Below are 5287 nucleotides of genomic sequence, written 5' to 3'. Positions count from 1 at the left end.
GAAAAATAATAAAATTGTAATACGGCAATTCTTGTAAAAAAGTGTTCTCAGAAATGAGCTATCATGTGTGAAGATTCATGGCTTTGAAGTCAAATGATCAATATTATGGCCACATTCATGGCATAGTTTGTTGAAATGATATCGTATTGTTCACAAGGGTGCATATTGGAATGGCAAACAATGTTGCCTAAGGGAGTTTTCATATTCTTTGGACAAAAAATCAATTTTCCATTTTCCAAGTGCCCAAAATGAGTTTTTTTTAAGGACCCACCATATATTTGTTGCAAAATTGGACCAAATCAATTTTATAAAATACTAGGCTATATTTAATGCATAATTGACCAAATGGTTGCGTGTCAAAAGTTTTGATCCACCTCTTGTGAGAAAGACAAATTTTCGCCGATTCAGAAAGAAGCGGGTCGAATTTGAACTGTAGTTGCCTTATAGTTTGCTCTTTATTTTTTCCAAAAATCATTTCTAGGTACATAAGTATCTATTTAATCAGAAATACATGGTTTGGTGGCGATAAGTTGAGGTTTGCATGGTGGCCGAGGGCCCCAACTCCAGAACACATAAACTCGCATGCCCGCCACATGGTCACTTCATGAACGCGCCATTGCCATGCGTTCTGGACGACATAGGCATTTCTAGTGGGTTGGGCACTCCCCAGGTAAGTGCTAGGAAGAAAATAACAACATAATAATCTCATGAGGAGACCGAACTATGCTCAAACATGAATTAGCAGCCAAGTGTTTGATTAGCGGTACGGGAAATGCACATGGCCAATGGGTGTGAGTTTTGGCTGAGGACGATTGATACGTCTCCAATGTATCTACAATTTATGAAGTATTCATGCTATTATATTATCCATCTATGATGTTTTATATACATTTATATGCCATTTTATATGATTTTTGGGACTAACCTATTAACCTAGAGCCCAGTGCCAGTTTCTGTTTTCTCCTTGTTTTTGAGTTTTACATAAAAGGAATACCAAACAGATCCAATTGACGTGCCAATTTTTGATGATTTTTATGGACCAAAAGAAGACCATGAAGCATTAGAGTTGGGCCAGAAGAGTCCCGGTCTGCCCACGAGGGTGGGGGGCACGCCCCCTATCTCGTGGACAGCGCGGTGACCCCCCTGACGTGAAACCTACGCCAAAAATTCCTATAAATACAGAAACCTTCCGGAAATAACCTAGATCGGAAGTTCCACCGCCGCATGCCTCTGTAGCCACGAGAAATCAATCTAGGCCCTCTCCGGCACCCTGCCGGAGGGGGCCATCATCACCGAAGGCCATGGAGGAGGATCTCGGAGGGGCCATCATCGCCATGAAGGCCAAGGACTAGAGGGGGAAAGCCATGGAGGAGGAAGCACAAGGGGGAGAACCTCTCCTCCTCTCTCTTGGTGGCACCGGAGTGCCATCGGGAGGGGAATCATCGTCGCGGTGATTGTCTTCATCAACATCACCATCATCATCATCGTCCTCATCTCTTTTACGCGGTCCACTCTCCCGCACCCTGCTGTAATCCCTACTTGAACATGTTGCTTTATGCCACATATTATCATCCAATAATGTGTTGCCATCCTATGATGTTTTGAGTAGATATCTTTGGTCCTTGGGTTGATTGATGGTCTAGATTGGTACGAGTTGTATGTTTTATTTTGGTGCTGTCCTATGGTGCCCTCTGTGTAGCGCAAGCGTGAGGGATTCCCGCTGTAGGGTGTTGCAATACGTTCATGATTCGCTTATAGTGGGTTGGTGAGTGACTGAAATGCAAACCCGAGTAAGGGGGTTGTTGCGTATGGGAATAAAGAGGACTTGATGCTTTAATGATATGGTTGGGTTTTACCTTAATGATCTTTAGTAGATGCGGACGCTTGCTAGAGTTCCAATCATAAGTGCATATGATCCAAGTAGAGAAAGTATGTTAGCTTATGCCTCTCCCTCATATGAAATTGCAATGACGACTAGTGGTCTTGTTAACAATTGCCTAGGACAATTCCGCACAACGATCCACCATTATTCCACACTCGCTATTTATAATATTTAGTAATATATTCTAACTTTATGATAACAGCACCTATGGAAATTTGCTGAGGAAGATTTTAGGCGCAAATGGAGCTGAATTTTGTCATGAGGCAATGATTTGGATAGGAAAGAGTGCCCAAATATTTTGAGGGTAATCAAGAATATATAAATAGCACTTCCTTCACAAAGTGTTGTTCTGAACAAAATAGGAAAATGAATATTTTTGAATTATTTTTGAACTAGGCAAGGTAAGTTTTTTTAAATATTTGACGAAGATACGACCCAAAGAATTTATGAGATTTTTTTGGTAATTTTGGGAATGACAGAAATATAGGTTTCTTCACAACCTATGGAAAAAATTGAACATGGACATCACACATAGGCAAAACTGATGAGGTGGCGGCTAGTTATAGCAATCCATCACAATTTACAAGGTGATGACCATCTATATTGGTCGTGATCAGCTAGAAATAAGGTAGCGGACCAGTGTTGTCTACTTTATGACCATTTCGTGTCAGGAAATTACGACCTTTTTGACCAAAATGGTCCTTATAGTTCAGGGTTTGGAGCCCCCCGAACAAATTTTGACCAATTGGTCTCAAATGGTCATAGATTTATGACCAATTCTTCCAGGGTCACTTACAGAAGGTCACAGGTTGACATATTTCCTGTAGTGGAGGATGGAGATGATCCGAAGCTGAGACACCTCGTAGATGGTAGCCAGTGGAGAGCATTCAACGATGTACATGGATTTTCTACAAACGATCCAGGGAACATCGTGCTTGGTGTGAGTACTGATGGCATGAATCCGTTTGGAAACACGAACACCAAACACAGCACATGGCCTGCCTTTGTATGGATGTAAAACCTCCCCCCATGGAAGTGCATGAAGACAAAGTACATACAGATGAGCATGCTGATTCAAGGGCCGAAACAACCGGGAACTAGTATTAACCTTTAGATGGGGCTTCTACAAGAGGAGCTAGACACGTTATGGAAAACACCGGCATGTACATGGGACGCCAGCAAAGTAGAGTTTTTCCACATGAGAGTCGTGCTGATGATGACGGTGCACGACTATCTTGGTTACGGGTGCACCTCAGGCGAGTTGTGCCACGAATACTACGGATGCATGAGGTGCATGGATGATACAACGTCTCAGTAGCTTACGTCAACAAAAGATGGCGGGTCTTGGAAAATCATGTACCTGGGGCATCGTAGATGGCTTAAGAAGGATGACCCATGGAGAAAGCTTGGAGATCTATTCAATCGGTTGGCTGAGCATCGAGGACCTCCACATAAGAGGAGTGGCGCCAAAATCAACGAGTTGTTGAGAAACTGGGAAGGGTGCCCCGTGCAGGGAAAGATGAAAAAGGCGCCGAAGCCGCTGCTGATGGTTTGGAAAACATGGTCTATTTTCTGGGACTTGGAGTACTGGCCCAATCACGACACGCCTCATTGCTTTGATCAAATTCATATCATGAAGAATGTCCTTGAGGGCTAGCTTGGCACACTAATGAACATGCCGGAGAAGACCAAGGATGGGCCAAAGGCAAGGAAAGACTTGGAAGATTTGAAAATCAGGAAAGATCTCCACCGTAAGAAGTCGACAGAGGAGACGGAGATGGATACGGAGGAGGGGTAAGGGGTAGAAAAGTCAACAAGAAGGAGGAGAATTATTGCCCCACTTCTTGCTTCACCTTAAGTGCGAAGGAGATCAAACAATTCATGAAGTGCCATATGGGAATCAATGTCAGTTCCGGTTACTGTGGGAAGATAAGGAGATTTCTAGACCCCAAGAAGAAAAGGTTCAGCGGGATGAAGTCTCATGACTGCACGTGATGATGATGCAGTTACTCCCGGTTTCCATTAGAGGAATAATGGAGAAGCACGTCCATGACACACTTACTGGTCTTTGCAACTTCTTTGACATTATATCTCAAAAGTCCATAAGTGTGAAGCAGCTCCTAAGGCTACAGGAAGAGATCGTTGTCATACTATGTGAGCTTGAGATGTACTTCCCGCCCGTGTTCTTTGACGTCATGGTTCATCTGTGTGTCCACATCGTGGACGACATCATTGACCTCTGGCTGACATTCCTTCACTGCATGATGCCGTTCGAAAGGATGAATGGGGTCATCAAAGGATTCGTTCGTAACATGTCACGTCCCGATGGGAGCATCGTCCAGGGGTATCAGACGCATGAGTGCATCTCCTTTTGCGAGAATTATATAGGCGTCGGAGACCTTGTTGTTGGTTTTCCCATAAAGAAGCACGGTGGCAAGCTCCAAGGAGATGGTCACAACAATGGTCGGAGGGAATTGCACATGGACTACTCGGATCGACGGAATGACATTGACAGTGCTAACTTAGTAGTGCTACAACACCTAGATGTGGTAGATGATTGTAGCACGACACAAAGAAAGCATCGCAAAGAAGTACCATGATAACACTACAGGAATCAGGAACTTTGCCGTCCGCCACGGCTGACGGCAAAGGAACACATGGCGGACGGCAAACACCTTTGCCGTTAGCCAATAGATGACAGCACGTCCTGCTGAACAGGCTACGGTAAAGGCCTCTTTGCCGTCTGCTGGCAGACGACAAAGATGAAAAGGGATTTGTCGTCCACTAACAAACGGCAAATAGCTTGGACGACACACGTGGTAGTTCAGGTCCGTTAAGTGGTTAACGACGTGCTTTGCCGTCAGCAAGTGGACGGCAAAGATGCAAAGGCCTTTGCCATCTGCTGGCTGATGGCAAATCTGCCAAATAGGCCAGCCCCTAATTCCCAGGTTGCACAGGTAGCTACCACGTGTTTGACAACAAATCTTCTGACTCGAGTAGTGTAAGGGGATGCTCAAGATGGATGATGAAGTTACTATAGAGCACAACTCCACTTTATTGCGTTGGTTCAAAGAGAAAGTTCTTGAAAATCCTCCGGAAGAGGACAGTTTGGGCAGATTGCTCATAAACGCCTTAGCACATGGCCCCGCGCACAACCTCACGACCGATCAGTCATGTGATATCAACGGCTACACGTTCTACACAAAGGCCAAAGACATGGACAGTGATTACCAGAACTCATGTGTGATGATTGAATGTGTGACCAACGCCAACGGCACAGCTAAAATATTCTACGGAAGGGTCGAAGAGATCTGGGAGCTTGACTATGCTGGAATGCATGATGCGACGATGTTCCGTGTTAGATGGGCCAAGGACATCATAAGAGAAAACAAGTATTTCACTACC

This window comes from Triticum aestivum, chromosome 4B (assembly GCF_018294505.1).
Source record: "Triticum aestivum cultivar Chinese Spring chromosome 4B, IWGSC CS RefSeq v2.1, whole genome shotgun sequence".
NCBI classification, from domain to species: domain Eukaryota; kingdom Viridiplantae; phylum Streptophyta; class Magnoliopsida; order Poales; family Poaceae; genus Triticum; species Triticum aestivum.
Note: the sequence above shows the minus strand (reverse complement) of the source record.